The sequence below is a fragment of the Emydura macquarii genome, unplaced genomic scaffold (assembly GCF_026122565.2).
Source record: "Emydura macquarii macquarii isolate MOO-44397 ecotype Brisbane River unplaced genomic scaffold, CSIRO-AGI_Emac_v2 contig_1551, whole genome shotgun sequence".
Taxonomy (NCBI): domain Eukaryota; kingdom Metazoa; phylum Chordata; order Testudines; family Chelidae; genus Emydura; species Emydura macquarii.
This window is the reverse complement of record NW_027131688.1, coordinates 18,406,344-18,424,769: the sequence shown is the minus strand read 5'-3', so window position 1 is coordinate 18,424,769 and position 18,426 is coordinate 18,406,344.

The following is an 18,426-nucleotide window of genomic DNA, read 5'->3' as shown; positions in this document are numbered from 1 at the left end:
TGCCAGTTAGAAGTAAACATACTGTGCTCTTTTGCTAAATATGACATAATATGGAAATCAATGGCCTTTTAATAATCTACATTTAAGATGCAAATGTATCTATTTTATCAGAAAGCCTGATGTATGACTAAAGATTACAAATTGTTTTATTACTTCTTGATTGCTGTTGGCAGGGGGAAAATTACCATGCTAACAGCTTTGTTGAGGGAAAACAATATGACTGAATACTGACATGATGAAGTTACGAAGTTTAGCAAGATTAAGTTGCATGGAGAAAGGTTCAGTTAAAGTATAGATTCATTAATGACCTGAAAGGTAACCTGAGCAGCCACCATATTGTTTAAAGAGAATAGAATCCCACTAGCACCCTTCTAAATGCAGTCTCCAGTTTCCAGGCTTTGCAACTGTTTTGTGCTCTGAGGGGAAATGACTCCAGGCCTCTGCTCCAATCACAGGATCAGCTTATTTCACTTTCAGCCCGTTATATAAAATGATAGTCCTAGAGGGGCAACCTCTGACAGCAAGGAAGCCGCTTTAAAGCTGCCAGAGCCCAACGGAGACATTTACATTTGAAATGCAAGAAATTTAGACTGACAGTTTAGCTCTCCCTTCCCCTCCCCCCCACCCAATCATACTGGTTGCTCAAATGGCAGGATAATTACCCTTTCACCATGGATTAATTGGACAGTAAGTGGCCCCAAACTGTCTTAACTCTAATATTACAGAGAGAGGATGCACATGTTTATCTAAGGGGATAGACAAATAAATAAATAAATAGACAGGAGTGAGGCTATGACTGTGTGGCTTTTTGGTTGCTTGGTAATAAGTGACTGTGCCTTGTCTCACTAATTAGTGTCTAATAGCTGCATACCCTGGGATGTAGTATCAAAAGGGGAGGAAGGACTGGGTTTAATTTAGCTATGAGGGACTGCATCTGTTTTCACAGCCATCGAAGGATTATAATTGTTTCTAGACAACAGGAGGTCACATGAGTATAGGCTTTTTAATTATGACTGAAATTTCTTTGCAACCTTGGGAAATAATTTAATTTCAATATTTTTTTTTTTTTGCTCGGCTTTAACCTCCATCCATCCCAATCTTTTCCAGCATTTTTATTTGCAACAAAATCCCTTCTACTTCTACATAAAAGACAGATTTTCCTTGTTTCATAGCCGTTGCCTTTAACCCTTCTTTTTAATACAATAATTGCACAGTCCCATTTTGAAAGTTAAAGCAGGTTTCAGTATTAAAGCAAACGTCTCTGGAGACATTATCCCTGTTGTTCAAATACTCCTCTTTAACATTCTTGTTCATTGAATAAATCCACACAATTTGTCCTGTGTTTCCATCGGGTTCCTTCATCATCTGTGCTCATGTACTATATTGCCAACCTCAAACATTCAAAAATTATGAGTCAGGCCCTAAATGGAAGAGGAAGGATGGTCCAGTGATTACAGTGCTAGCCTGGGGCTTGAGAGACCTGGTTTCAATTAGGGCTCTGAGAGACATAGCATAGGACAGGAAGGGATGTCCTGTATCATTTAATGTAGTCCCCTGTTACCGCAGGCAGCCCTGTCATTTAATCCTGTTTATAAATTTATCAAGCTCCATCTTCAATCCAGTTCAGTTTCTTGCCGCATTACTCCTGTTGGGAAGCTGTTCCAGATCCTCACTTCTCTGGTGAGAAACCTTCTTCTAATTTTCATCTTAAATTTACTCATAATCAGTTTATACCCATTTGTGACAACATTGTCCATTAGCTGAAATAGTTTTTCTCCGTCCCTGGTATACTTATAGGGAGCAATCATATCCTCTCTCAGCCTTCATTTTCTTAAGGTGAACAAGCCAACCTCTGTTAGTCTCCTCTCATAAATTAGGACCCCATTCCTCTGATCATCCTAGTAGCCCAGCTCTGCACCTGTTCCAGTTTGAATCCACAGAGACTTCCTGTGTGACCCTAGGCAAGTAGGCCCAGATTCTCAAAGGCACATGGGTGTCTGAACACTTTTGAGGATCTGGACCTTAGTGCCTCTATGCCTCAGCTCCTATTTGTAACAATTATCCCCATTTACTTCTCTAGATCATGGGGCAGCGGGGGATGCTCTGAAAATAAATACATTAAAGATTGTGAGGTGGGAGCCACAGATGTACATCAAATAGATTAAAAAAAGAAATCATGATTGGCTTAAAAAAACATGAGATTTAAAAAAAAATAATGTATTTTGGTTTCTTTTTCTCTGCTTCTGTTTTTTTGAGCCTTTAGGGTGCACAGGGATCATTTTCGCAATCTTTTCTCCACAACCATGAGAGCTAGAAACTTACTTAGAAAAAAGGAAAGCTGAGATTGTGACATGACCACTTGTCTCCAGCAGTTGGGGAATTTAAGTAAAATTTCCAATATCATGAGACTCGCAAGAGCTGGAAATCTTGTATGTACATCATGGACCTGATTTCATTACTGGATTACTCTAGTTTTGTGACAGTGTAACTCCTCCGAAACATATAACACTGGAGTAATGCAGTTATAAAGCAGGTCCTATTCATTTTATAGGCTGTACTGTTCACTGCTTGTCACACTCCAATTATACTGTGTATGTGTGTGTGTGCGTGTGTGTACACACACGCAAACGCACAGAAGGCACCACCTTAAATGATAAGCAACTGATAACTGGTTCAAAAAAATGAGTCTTCATTCCTCTAAAAATGTTCACAATGTTATCAGTGAGGGAGAAAGTAAATGAGGAATTCTAGACAGGGTAACTCAGAACAAGTAGTGTAAATGCAATATGTGTGAGCACACATCTAACAGGCGGACATATTCATGTCATGTGGAAGCTCATGTACCCAAAATAACAAAACTCTGCCAACTTTTTAATCCTAGCAACTTTGAGTGGGAGGGTCCTGCTCATCAGACTGTAGCGTGCATTGGCTCAAATACTGTATTTGTTTGAAAACACCACCACTTGCACTTTTCTATCACCTCAGCCTGCTCTATCCTATAACACAAATGACTTGGCTCTGATTATGCAAAGTTGGGTTTTAAAGTATGTACCATGCTGGTTGAATAATGAAAAGGTTTATTTGTGAATAATTAATTCTATGGAAAAATGCCAACATTGACAATGAATTTTATTTGTCCATCTGCAGAGCTGATCAAATAATGAAAAAAATCAACACATAAATAAACAATTATTCCGTGAGAAAAAGGTGAACATTTGCAATGAGTATTATTTTCAACAAATTAGTCAGTGTTGGTTTGAAGAAGGCAAAGGTGAAATAGTTTGCTATTCCTTTTAGAGTCAGGCAGGTTGGGACTCTTCTCCAGAATATAAAATGAGGGTGAGAGGGAAAGAAAATATGAGGCAAGTTCTGGTAATGGAAAAATCTGTAGACACCAGTAAGTTCCTAGGGCTCTAGTACAAGAACCCAGCTTCGGATGTATAAGCTGTGCCTGATTTTCTTCTGCTGTTTCTAATAAATTGGGATTTGCCTTTCTATCTTTTGAGTCCTTGCTGTCTTAGGCTCTGAGCTCTGTGATCCAGATGATCCTGCATCACAGCAGCATACAAAAATCTTACAAATTACTTTGATTCAGAAATCTGTTTTATTTAAATCAATCAATGCACTGTGCCTAACTGATAAAAAACAAAACCTAGTAAAAATAAAAATCCCAATAATCTCAATGTAGCCATCAATTCCATTTGTCCACTAAGATACAAATAATATTTTCAGTGGTGGAAAGGTACCATTAGATGGTCCAGTCATTGTCATTTGAAATGATACACCAGATGATTTCAATGAATAATTCCTGGTCTACATCTTGTTGAGCTCTTTGTGAGTACTCAGTATTAAAAATTAAATCAATTTTGACTGCATGTGTAGGACACACTACAATACTATTTCTGTCTCGAAGGAATGTAAATCTTAGACTCAGGTTTACACACACACACACACACACACACACACACACACTTTAAAAGAATATTAAGGTTGCAAAATCAAAAGCCAGAAGGCACCTGTGCAATCTTCATTCAACCTGGGTGTAATGTAGCTTTTGATTAGATCATCATATACCATTTTTGCCCAGGGTCTTAAACTATACCTCAATCTGCAGAATTGGGGTCAAGGCAAGTCAGGATATCAGGAAGTGTGGCACCAGGTGATAGAAAACATGCAAATAAAGTCAGGGACAAACCAGGGTCAGAAGCCAGATCTAGGGTCTATAGCAAGCAACATCTGTAGCAGAAGCAAACAGACAGTCTGCATTGTTGCTCTAATAGCTCCCCATGATGGCTTCCTGATGTAAGCAGGGTCTGAATGAGATCTCCCCTGACATCTAGTGATTAAGCTGGGAAAGAGAACTTCAGGATATGACCTTGTTTGCCTGGACACACCCACTCTGCCTAGGTGAGCAGCATGATGGAGCTGCTTCACCCAAATGATCACTTTTGGCAGATGTTGGATCGCAAGTCACTTTGTTATTGGGTGCAGGGGTAATAAAACGTTGTTATCCTTTGTGTGATCAAGGGCGGCAGAACTGTGCTTGGCATACTTTGATGAGGGGTCAGCCTCAACTGAAATGTGCTTGTGAAGCAGGGGGTAGAGATCTGCCTAAGGGCTCTAGACACCATTTGACACCCCCGCCCCCGCCCCCCCATCCACTATGTAATGACAGAACTGATTAAGTCTCATTGAGAGTGTTTTGTTGCAGATCACTAGAACCAAAATCACTGAAACCCAGGTCTAAGCATTAGACCTGCTGTGAGACAGTCTTTGATGAGACAGACTGCCTCGCCTGCACTATCAGTGAGGCTCCCCCACTAGTGGCTGAAATCTATGCATGCTGAAATCACTAAAAGCTGTGTTAAGTAGCGGGACCTCAAGACATCCCAAATGGAGCAGCTGACAGCGAGCGGGGAGTGGACCATGACAGCGGAGCAGCTAAAGGAGGTGCTGTCTTCTCCCGTCCCATACGATAGGGCCTCTGAACTCTGGATCTCCACTGATCAAGGACAACAACTGTGAGTGGGGTGCAGAGAGGGGAGGGACACATTAAAGGAACTTTTGTTTGTTGGACTTTCTCACTGCAAGATGAGAACCTGAGGCTGCCCAACATACTCTGGGGTGAGTGTTTTCCTCATGGCTTTATGTTTATGAATCCTGCTTGTGGGATTTTCCCAAGTCAATGCTGGGTTACTTTCCCTTTTTTTATTAAGTTTCTTTTCTACACACACAGACTGAGTGCTTGCTTGAGGGGAAGTATTATCTTTTAGGAGTGCCTAGGGGGTGGTGTGTAATTTTTCCAGATTACTAGGTGGGTTCGCAAAGCCAGTTTTATGTTGTATTTTTAAATAGGAACCCCCAGACATTGAGCCCAGCCTTGTCACTGCTGACTCCACCTTACAGAAGGGTTACACTGGTTTAAATGCTAGCATCAGCCAATCAGTGGACTGCGAGGGGCTGACATGCATGTCCTGTTGCATGGGACATCCTGCAAAGTCCTCCAGCAGGCCCATCTAGCCTAATCTTCCTGTGGTGATGTGGAAGCATCAGTAGCTCTGAATCCTCTACAGTCTAAGGTTCTAGGCTCTCAGGTTCTTACTTCCAGTAAGATTAAACAATAAGGACTCTTGCATCACCCCTTTTGTAGCAATCTAAAAATAATCACACACTGGATGAGTAGCGACAGTGTGTTATCAACATAAACAATGGAATTGTATTCAGCCATGGTAGCATGTACACATTGGAACTGGAAGGTCCCTGGGTAACTGTACTGTATATGCAGCTATGTAAGGCTTTAATAAATCTCCATTAACTAAAACTCTGCTCTTTATTATCCAGATAAGCAGTGAACCAATGAAAAGCAATGCCAGGGTCTCCAACATAACTCTCAAGACATTCCAATGAGACTGCATGGTCATCAGAACTTCACTCATTTATTTTATCTGTCCTAGGTTTTTCTAAGATACCTCTCACATTGGTATAAAAATGCTGAGAATGCATAGTAAACAGACACTCATCTAGATATTGGTGCTCAAAAGAAAATCTGTGAGAACTACTGTCATCCTATGAAATGCACAAAAATGATTGAAAAGCTATTATAAATAGGAAGGAAATTCAGGTAGCTTGAAACTACTCAGTCCAGAATCTTTTGGAAAGGGGCAGACTTGAAACTGCCCTATAATTATAATTTCAATTATAATGTATTTGAAGTATCTAAAAGGATCCAGATGCAGGTTCTTTTAAGTGTAGCTTTAAAAAGGCAAAGACCAGTTTAAAAGATATGGGAGTCATGCCAGAAGAGACATTTACTTGTTATTAAAGCTGGTGGAAACTCAGAATTTTGGTTCTTCGGGAAATTATGACATTTCAAAACTTGTTTACATTCCAAATCAGAACAAATCCAAAGAAAATTCAGAATTTCCCATGAAATTAAATTTATTTTAAAATCTTCATTTTGATTGAATTAAAATGTTCTGTTTTCATTAAATCGAAATGTCATCCTCTGATTTTGACTTTTTAAAATGTACATACATTAAAATTATAACATCAAAATAAAATTTTGAAATGAAAGGTCATTCAGGAATAAAAATCAAAACATTCTTTTCAGATAAGGTAGAAATGGAATGTTTTGAGCTTATTGAAGTGCTTTTTTTTCCCTCAAAAAATTTCAGAATTAAATTTTGTCAAGATGTAAACAGGCCCATAGAAAGTTTTGATTTCAATTACATGCCATTTCCAAATGGAAAAAATGTCTCATCACAAAATTTTCAACTAGCTCTATTTCTTATCTAGTATATAATGGGACCAATGAATCTTTAGCAAAATTTTCAAATGTGTGCGCCTAAAATTAGGCATCTATATTACCTAAAAGAGTGGCCTGTTTTATGGGGAGCTAAGCACTGACTGTCTTGAGCGGACTAAAATATTGGCTACCCGTATTTTTCTTTGGGATGTTCTTTCTTGCTCATGACTTGATGTCACACATTTTTATTTTACTTACTAGCAAATGCTAACTAGAAGAACCTGAGTTTGCTAAAAGTTTCTGATTAATTTAGAAGGATGATGGGCATCTAATTGGCCACACATAGGAAAAAAATCTTCATAAATTACAGGTCTCTTGTGAATGACTTCAGGAAAATTGGGTTGGGAAAACACTGATATTGGTACCTTTGGGGGATGAAATTCACCCTGTATAAAGGGTGAGCACAATGGTGCCCACAATGCAGGTGGGATGGCTTGATGGTTAATATGCCAATTTAGAAGATTATTTTTCAAGTCCCTGCTCTGCCACAGACTTTGTGTATGACTTGGACAAGTCACTTAGTCTCTCTCTGTGCCTCAATCCTCCATCTATAAAATAGGGATAATTGTACTTCCCTTCCTGCCAGTGCTGTTTTGAGGATAAATATATCAAATATTGCAAAGTATTATAGTAATTGGGTCCATTTAAGTACCTAAAATGGATAGAAGGATGAATATCATCCCTGGGGATTAAAAACATCCACAGTCCCTGTGACAGCGCTGGAAACTATACAATATACTTAGTAGTTTGCATAATAGAAAAATCTATTAGGGTAGAAGAAGCTGTACAATAGATAGACACAGATACTGTCTGTTCACATGCAAGTTTTTTATCTGGACCCATTCTAGTTTTTTATATGTACTGACCTCTTTGGAGTAAGGAAGCAAAATAATTTATTTTGCTGCTAACGTACTAAAATACCCTAAATCTGCCTAGTTTTTAGAATTTACTGCCAGGAAAGTTCACAGAAACAGTGAATTGTGAGCACATATTGCAGATTATTAGCAGAACACATATTTGAAATCATTGTATTTATAAATGGCTCTCATTGTGACCATTCCCAGGGATTGAACCTAGGACCTCAAGAGGCAAACCATGAGTTCCTCCATAGCCTGAATTAAAATATTAAGCCTTGTACCTAGGAGCTACTACAGACTCACTATCCTCTATGGATCAGGACTAACAGGGAAATACAGAATACAGACTGATCAGTGACTTACATTTGCATTTGAAAATCTGATTCAGAAAACAGAAATTTATCAGCTGATATATGTGCCGACCAAAAGAGCTTGAATATTAAATACAATGAACTACTCATGAACAAACAAGAATTATTCACAGATAGTATTTTGTGTCTATTCAAATGAGAAATACAAGAAAATTACAAATAAATTCCTGGATAATTTATTCACCCAGCTCAAGATGAGAAATTAGAGCATTATTTTTTCTTGTGGTTCCCTAATAAATGCAGTTTCCTGACATCTGTCCTGAATTTTTTCCCCGTGAAGAACAGAGCTAATTCCTGAGTTATTTACAAGTATACGTGGAAATATTTTTGCACAGCTTCAAAATGAGTACTGTGGAGAGTAAGCCAAACTACAGGGTCCAGTAATTCACAGATCCTGTCCCGAGAATCTGTCACAACTATTCTGAACAGATGTTCTATATAACACAGTATCTGGTCATAAAATGTGTATTCTTTAAATCACAGCCCGGATACATTACTTTATCTTTTATAACACTGTTTCATGCAGTGGAGACTAGAGCAATGCCCAGTAAATTCAGAAAGCAAGAACATGATAGAAGTTTCAGGTCATAGTTAAAGTTTATAGTTTTAATGAAAGAAGGTAATTCAAATCACTCACATTTTAAATTTGCAGACACCACATTCTCAGCAGTGTACATATTTATTTAATTTGTACTATCCCGTGTCCACCATGACAATAGCTGGACCTTTTCAGAAACTTGAAAAACCAATCAACTACAAAACAAAGCATTCTCAGTCATTACCATCTCTCATCCACTGACAATGAATAAGTACCCATCTATTGACCCAAATCAGAAATAATACAGATTAGATATATTTTGCACTGGATCCAAAAGGTCACAAGACTTGTATTGTTTGCATAGACACAAGGGCTTTTACTATAAAAGAATGATTAAGAAAGGAGACTAAACATAGACAAACTAGATCAAATGGATTAAAGAGTATTCGATGGGCTTTCCAAACTTGCAGCCTTCTCTTGCATGATCTATTGGCCTCAGCCTGATTCAATTCAATCTTGACAAATAGCTTCAGGAGATCTATCTGCCACATCCACTTCTAGCTGTTTGCTTTGGGGTTCACTTGGTAGACTCATTGGTCCTGCATTGTCCATCCTCTTGATTGGCCTCCTTCTATATTAGTATCTTTTTCTAGTGCACTCAAGTTCCAAGCCTATGGGTGAGCTGCAGGCATATCTGGGAGATACACTTTCCAGAGAAAAATGAGGAAAAAAATATACCAGTGTCCACCAATGCAGTGAAGAAATCCAGAGATGGGCACCCTATAAGAACCTTGATAGGAAGACTGATTTATAAAAGTAAAGGCTGGTATCTAAATTTTTAACCTGCCCTTTATTTAAAGGCCCACTGAGTTTTCTTCTTGCATCTATGTATAAATAAGTCTTTCCAAATGTCAGGGACCAATGAGGACCGACACTTACATTACATTTAACGAAGTGGTCATGACTTTACTATACCTTAACAAAAACATAATAAAAGCAACCTATTCTGACAGCAGTGGAAGACTGAAAGCAAGACCTTGAGCTCTCACTGGCTTCCCCCTTCCCCTTCAATGCTGAAATCCAGAGCAGCCTGACTGTCTAAGGCCCAACCCACCCACTTCAACCCAATGCGCTTACAAGCCCCACTCAACTCCACAGTCTATGGCCACATGAAGGCAAAAGGAAATTCTGAAGTTCATCATGACAGCTCAAGCATCCTTGCATGTCTAAGGCGCTTCAGCACAGGTGGGGTTGATACCTAATTCTCAGGAAAAGACATAGCTCCATCTTGCAACCTCTATGGAGTTGGGAGACCCAGGCTGTTATCCTCCAACAATTCTCACCCCAACCTAATGCCCACTGCCTGGATAAAGTACCCAAAGATATGATGCTGTGAAAGAAGCAAACTGTAAATGATAATTAATGGTGGCATCTTCACACATATACTGAGTCGTATGTACTGTTTGGTCACTTCAAGGTCTACAGGCTACCAGTGCAGGCAACAAACTTCAAAACCCCATGATTATCAGACACACAACATGTGACTGGGTGGCTGGGATAGACCACCCAGTCTATCTAGTCAGTCAGTCTAGAGAATGACAAACTCAAAGCAGACTGCATGAAATAGGGCAAATAATCCCCCAAACTGGTGGTTATTTCTATAATTAGATTCACCAAGCCAGTAACAAAAGAGCATCTGTAGTATCACATTGGTTAACCAGAAGCCAAACACCATCCCCGTTAGGCATTCCAGCCCTTGGCTCCCACCCAGACAACCAAGTCTAGTATAGTGAGAGGTTATTGAAAACTTAATTCATCATATATGAGGTTCTTATTAATCCCAAAGGATCAGACACTTATCCTCAGGTCAATGTGTATCTCAAATCTTACTCATATATCACACTGTCAGCCAATCCTTAGTAAACTAACTAAAGATTTATTAATAAAAGGAAAGAAAAAAGAGTTACAAATGGCTAATAGATCATAGACATAGAAACATATGACTACAAATGATGGCAAATTTATATTTGGTTTGTAGCAATGATGGAGTAGACTGCTGGCTTGGAAAAGTCTCTCTGATAACTTCCAAAAGATTAGATGGTCCTCAGTCCATAGTTCAAAATGCTCCTTTTCATTGTAAATCTACAATCCAGAGAATTAAAGCAGGAAAGATGCAAAATGGAGGTGTTCCAACTGCAATTTATATCCTCTCCCATGTGTCTGGAAATTTACTGTCCCAAAGAAAGCCTGTAGCTCAGGTGCCAGGGCAGTTACTGGCCCAAGATGGAGTCCAGCATCACGTCTGTCCATGGTTTGCTGGTTTACAGGGGGTGGCCATTGGCTCCTTGCTGTCTGAGGCATTCTCAGGAAGAGCTATCTGGATGGAATGAATTTCTTCAATGGCCTATTGTGAGAGTGGAGTGTCCCTAATGGCTTTCAACACATAGCTATCTAGTTCTAATGTAAATTCTATTTTGGCAGTGTCACTCAGGAACAAACATGTTTAAAATTCAAGAACTTAGCCAATATTCATAACTTCAGATACAAAGATGATACTCAGATTTAATCAGGATAGTCATACTTAGCAAATCATAACTTTTCCATGGATACCTTACATGACATACTTTGTACAAGATTTATGGAAACTGTGTAACAGTGGTAACAACAGTGATATATGTGGTCATCTTTAATCATACAGCATCACACAACACAACTCATATACACAAAATCAACTGAACTTGACATTAACTTATAAGAGAGACAGAATGGTTAATTTCTATTAATCTATTTACTTAGATATACAGTTTCTTTCTCTGTGATATCTGAGTGCTGCCTAACTACTTACATAAAGTATGATGGGCATTGGAGATTGAAATTTTGATGGACAGCTGAAACTCTTTCCCTTGGCCAATCAGATCACTTTGGGCATGGTGCTAGTGATAGAAACGATCTTGGGAAGCAGGCGACCCTCTCATCCTGTGGGATACAGGGAAGCTACCTGAATGTGCCCCAAGCAAGGAGCAGTCTGAGTTCTTATTCTTACCAACAGCTTGTAAACATTAGGAAATGTTCCAGGGAAAGCAAAACATTCATAGTTCAGTAATAGTCCTTTGAAGGTATTCTAAATTAACAAATAATAGCTCTGCTTGATAGGATAGCTGATCTGTAACAAGATATAGTGGGGTGGGGGGGAAGGTCTTCAGTTGTTCTTTCCTTTCATTTTGACTTCAGGCTATAATTTCAGGGTTCTTTAGAAGCTTGCTTAATTTATCTTTGCACAAGCTGATTAGATATCCTTGATAACCAGTTAGTTAGGGAATTGCTTTTTTTTTCCCATTTGTTTAGTGCTGATATGTAAAGCCTGTAGGGATAAGTTCACAACCGTACGATATTTTTACGATAGCAAAATGCTGATTTCAGATACAGGTGCGTATCCTGGGAGTGTTGAAAAGGTGCATTTCATCATCTTGTGGAAACTCAAGGTACAAAAAGAATGTAAGAACCTCCCAATAAACTGTATGGTGCCTTAAACATTTCACAATACAAGACCTACAGTGGTATGACAATGGAGATACATTATATGTAATTCCCTTTTGTAATTCTAATACCACTGAGCAGGTTATCTGTCAATTAGCTGGCAAGTTGAGTGTTTTTAATAGTCACACTAAGGGTATGTCTAGAGTGATGGCAGCAAATTCTCCACCGTCAGATCGATTTATCCGGATCGATTGAGCAGAAGTGAAGACCTGCTCAATCGATCGGAAAGTCGATTCAATAAAATCATCTCCCCAATAAGCATCAACAGGTATGCATTTCCTGTCAGCGTAGCTCAATGGAGACAGCATGCTAAAAGGAAGTTACGAAGTTGATGGGAGTTACGCAAGCTACGCAGAGTAGCTTGTGTAATTCCCGACAACTGCGGCCAAATTTCACCAGCTGTGTAGACCAGGCCTAACTTTCAATTATAGTCCATCCAGGCATAAGAATAGCATCCAGCTGAGACAGATTTTTTGCACATTCCGCTGGCTCACTCATGGGGAGACATCCTTGTTTGGCTGACCTGACAGTGCTACTGCCGCTAAACTATGAAGGCTCAGGATCAAATCTCATCTCACAAATATACACAGCAAATTCAACCCTCGGAGAAGGAGCTACAGGTACTGATTAAACTTGTCTGTTACATAGGAATTGCCTGATGGACAAAATGTCAATCCCATCTAACCTCAATTTCATTCAGAATTGCAGTTTTTTGTTTAACACCAGTGTAAAGATGCATCCAAGACACAAAACTCATATGCAGATCTGGATTTCTATGCATTTACCTATGTATTTATATATGGTGTCATCATAGTATCTGAGTACTTCACAGTCAGCAATACATTTATTTTCACACCATCCCTGTGAGGTAGTATTATCTATATTTTGGAGAAAAGGTGGCATAGAGAAACTAAAGGACTCTCCCAAGGGCATACAGGAAGACTGTGGCAGAGCCAGGAACCTAATCCAGATTCTCTGACTCCCAGACCAATGCTTTAAGTACCATTTTTACTTAAGCTTTCCTCTGCCAAATTTTGGGGGTGGGTGGAGTTTGGGTTCTGGTTTAGTGTATATATAAGTTACTCTGAAATTCAGACCTGGGTATGGGACTCTATTTTAAAACTTCCACCCCATGTTTGGGCTTATCTCTGGTATATTATATATTTGAGAAGCTGGCTTCTGTGCAATAACTATTTATCTTTTTAACCACTGATTGCAAAAGATTGCAACATATCCAGTGTTGTGGGTCACGAGTCACACGGAAAGGCCTCATGCTGAGATCTCAGGTCTCTAAGGCTGCCTTGAACTCATTTGAAGTGACATCCAGTACCTGGATGAGGCAATTTGATGTAACACATCACCACTTACTGACACACCACCAGGGAGGCAAGTGCATAGGGGAAAACGTGGTTACACTCATGTCCATTCTTTGAAGAAGATACTTGAATATTCATTTTCTTTTTCAGCAGAATTCTGAAGACAGCTGCGAAGGTCTGACTCACTCTGTTTCTGTAGGTCTGTCACATTTCCTGTAGGATGTGTAATTGAAGTTAAGTGCTGTTGAACTGAACTTTTGACTCTGCTTGTTATTGTGCAGTAATGTTTACAGGACAAGTTTTAGGAACTGGTCTCTCTAAGCACATGGAAAACTGAGCTCTCCATTCAGCAAGCTACTCAATGAAATGGCTTGAAAATTTTGGGTGTACAAGTAATGAGATTCTTTCTGTTGACTTCAATGGGCTTTGGATCAGTTCCTGATAGCTCAAGAGGAGAGTGAGTGCACACGGCATCACTTTTCTGGCTCTCCCAGCCAACGTAGGGAAATACATTAAAAGGTGTCAGGAACTTTTGGGATTTTTTTGACTTTTGTTCCCTCCTGAAGATTTACACAAATGATTGAACCAAGTTGATTCTCACTGCTGTTCCTGGAATTGCAATTTTACACTTGCTACAAGCAAATGTGCAAAGCCGGTGGACTTAGAACTTCCAAAATTAGCTTCTTAGGAAATGCCTCTGTGAATGGTAGTAGATCACCCTTGAGAAGAATGCTGGAAAAATAGTGGCATTTAAAGTGTTGTCATCCAACTTGTTCAGCCCATTAAGTCATTCAATTTTGCATATAATCTCAAGTACATTTAATAGAGGAAGGAAGCACCTGGGCAAGGGACTGTAAATATAAATCAATATATGCTATTCTTTCAGACACACTTATTACCAAAGGCATCATATTCTTTTTGCTTATGCACTGAGAGCAACATTAACCTGAAGAGATAAAGTTGTGGGTAGTTACAATATATAAACTGACTGGTTTGGCGGGGGGGTTCCAATAATTATCCATATTTTAAAAATGCCAACTATATAGAGCTGTGGGGATGCGCTTCTGCTTATTAGTTTCTAAATCATTTTTGTTTACTTGTTTAAATGATGCCGCTTGCCTGAATCCCCCACGCCCCCCAAATTTTCTCATTTAACATGCAAGCATCTTTTTTTGATGAGACAACTGTCCTGCATTTCCCCTGCCATCTGGCTAAATAATGCTATTGGCAGGATATGGGAGGTTTCACAGTTCCATTTTTTGTCCGCTGAACACTTATCAAAGTTACAGTAATGGAATCAGAAACGATACTCCTATTTACTGACAGTCTCCAAATCTGCACTTCTGTTCTTAGGTGTCATTCTTGTCTATGGAAGGCAAAAGTCCTTTAAAGGATGGTGAATGTTACTAATAGGGTTAGAGTCTTCCTCATTATAAGCACTGAAGGTTATTTCTTTCTATAAATGCTCTAGTCACTGCTTGCTTTTCATATCAAATGCTTCCCACTTCAGCTACAGAATAAGACATGAACTAATGATGCCTTTCAAAAGAAGTATAAACTCACTAAGATGGGAGTGCTCCTGACTTATATTTCTCTTTATTGACATCAGGGTTGCCAACCTTGCATTTTAGTTTTTACTGACATGAAGATCTGAAGTTGATTTTTTTACTGACACGGTAAACTTTTTACTGACATCACTAAAAATACCATAAACAATACAATAACGTCACAGAAGTGTGTACTCGCTCAAAACATTCTGTACACAGGAATTTGGAATTATGCAATTGTTTTAGCTGCAATTAATTGATCAGTCGGGTTCTTTAGACATGTGCAATAATAGAAAACAGGAAATTGATAAAGTCACGATCAGTGTAGTTTTCTGATACTGTTGGTAAATTTATGGACGGTTGGCAACCCTGATTGACATTCTCCATAGCTGCGGATAGCAGTAAATTTTAATTGTGGCTTCATCTACAATTTAAAATCAAGATATTGGTTCAAAGGGGTAGCACAGAGCATAGAACATTTCCATTTTAATTGCATCAAAATAACTATAATTCTTTTATCCTAACATTTAGAGTTCAGGAGCTATTGGCTTCAATAGAGTTGCTATGGGGTTTGAATTGGGCCCTCGATATTTTTAACAATTATGGACCAGTTTAAACCTAATGTTGTATTACTTGTGGATTCAAAGAGCCTAATTGTGTGGAAGTTTATTTATTTAAGCATGGTAATAGCAGCACTGGGTAGAGCCAACTGCTCAGATCTTGTAGCGACGGGTGGCAGTATGAAACCCTACAGTAGAATTAGGGTTGAACGGACACTACACACTGTTCCCCGCACAGTTTCTACAATGCACCTACATTCTTGGCCTCTGTTGTTGTGTGATCAAATAACCATGGGGGCTGGGTTAAGGCCAAATTTATTTTCATTTGTGACCGAAACTTGATTTGAATCTAAATCTCTTGAGGTTAAAGATATTAACCACAGTGCCATCTAGCCCAACTGAATTAACAGTTTCGATGATTATTTCATGTTTGTTTATGTTTATTGAGAACTAGAATATGCGGCAAGTGGGACAATATTCCAACAGCAGATACATCATGCAGCAGGTGTCCATCCATACTGGTAATTGGAGTTTGGAGACGGTACTGTCATCTTAATTAAAATTCAGAATGAGGAAAATGAATAGCATTGCATTTGCCTGGAAACTAACTGGGACTTAGGGACTCATCTGAAGTCACACCAGTTGTGCACTCCTGTAAATCTACTGCTATTCATGGAGTTAGGCTGAATTTACCCTCGTGTGAGATCAGAAACAGTCCTTTAATGTTAATTAAATTGTGTGATAATGCAAGACTGCAGGATTATGGCTGTTAAGACAAAGCTTGTTTTGGGGTGGGAGGTGAGCATATGAGAGGTCATGCAGAAATAGGTTTCTCCCAAGGAATTCTAGCAGATTCTGTCACAGTACCCCTGAGCATTAGGGCTGTGTACGATGGTGTGTAACACAGTATAGTATATACTCCCTCCATAGTGGCTCAGCATTTCTGGCACATGTGAAAAGAAGAATGGGGTCGCAGCTCCCTCGTTTGGGTAGTTGGGTGCAACCACTGTATTAGGCCTGGAATTGTGACTGACTGCTACACAGGCCCTCAAAGGGAGGAAGCTCTTTGTGCTTCTGTCTTAGTCTAGGGACTTAGAGGTATGATTCTTACTTAAAGTGCAAGAGGTCCCTTGTTCAAAAGCCACTTACGTTACATAGGATAAAAAATTGTCGGCGATATGGGCTGCTCCTTCAGGGCACGAGCAGATGACTAATCGAACAGGGTGAGGAAGAAGCTTCCTTTATAAGCTGAAAGTGAATGCTACAAAACTGGCCATGATGGGGATTCTTGCACCTTCCTCGAGAGCAGTACTGCTCGGTCATTGAGTCACAATCCAAACGCATCTCGTGCTGGCCACTGTTGTCAGGATACTGGACTAGCTGGATCAGTGGTCTAATTCAGTTTGGCAATTCCCATATTTACACATAGGACCAGCCACGAGCTAACACCCTGTAAGAACTAGGTTAAATATGTTGTATGCAGCTCTGCTTACAGTGGAAATTAGATAATTATGCATGATCTTGGTCTGGCTGTGCATCTTTGCTGTTCTAATCTATGCCAGATCCCTAAGGGGCTGATACAGCAACCAGGGATCAGCATGGCTAGTGAGATGCCTGGACGTGCCGATTTTCTTTGAATGTGTCCCTGATGCGCTCCATAGAAGGGACCGCACAGAAGCCACTGTATCAAACCTATGCCATAGGTTTATCATCTTCTACACTGGGTTGATCCTCCTATGGATATGTCTATTCGGCACACTCCTTACAGGTGAATGCATAGACAGTGCACCTCCCCAGCACAGGAAAGAATAGCAGTGTAGACGGCGAGGCATTGCTTCGGTGAACAGAGTGAGGACATGCCTAAATCCTTTTGGTATGTGCCCTACATGGCTCTCTACATGCCCAAGCAGTGCCTGTCCTGTCTACACTGTTGTGTTCAGCAGAGTAGCATCCCACTGTGTCAGGGAATAGCGGTAGCTGCGGGGAAAAGCCCTGGCAGTTACCTGTGGCTGGTGCCTTTCCCTACCACAGTGAAAGATTCCTGCAACAGGGAAAACCTCTGGCAGCGGGGAAAGACTCCAGCCTCTCCCTGCTGCCTCCCCACTGCCAGAGCCTTTCACTGACATGTGTAGCTACACGCTGCAGGGTGGTCGCACTTGGCTTTTCACTGCAGTCTGTAGCTGTGCATGCCCTACACGCTGCCACCTGTGGTTTTCAATGTAGACATACCTTTTCTTCTGCCATGGAAGAGCTGTTTTGCTTTTGTGGCACAGCATCAAGAAGCCTTAACACTGCAGAGGACCTGGACCTACTTTCATCTTGCTGAACATTTGGCTTTACGACAGCTGCCGTAACTGATGGTACCATGTTCACCTTTTCATTAGGGTGACTTCCATAGCTGAGTACTTGGACAGACAGAGATGGTGCCCCCAGGGGTTCTCAAATTTTTTGTATTGGTGACCCCTTTCACATGGCAAGCCTCTGAGTGAGACCCCCCCCCCCCTTAGAAATTAAAAACACATTTTTTTTTATTTAACACTAAATTTAACTCTATTGCTTAAAATGAATGGACCTTTTCTCACTGCTTTTGGCTGGGCTCGGGGCTGACAACTCCGGGGGTGGCAGGTCTTGGGGCTGACAACCCCCTGCGTGGGGGGAGCTCACAGCCTCGCACATGGCTGGGCTCACAGCCCCACGCCTGGCCGAGCTCAGGGCTCACAGCTCACAATCCCCAAATAACCGCAGTGCAACCCTGCGGGGTCACAAGCCCAGTTTAAGAACTAATGTGCTAGTCCATTGGGGGCCCTAAACAGGAATATATTTGTGAGGCCCCCTCACCTGCCTCCTAAAATGCTAATTGTATTATTTTCACAAACCAAATATATATGTATACAC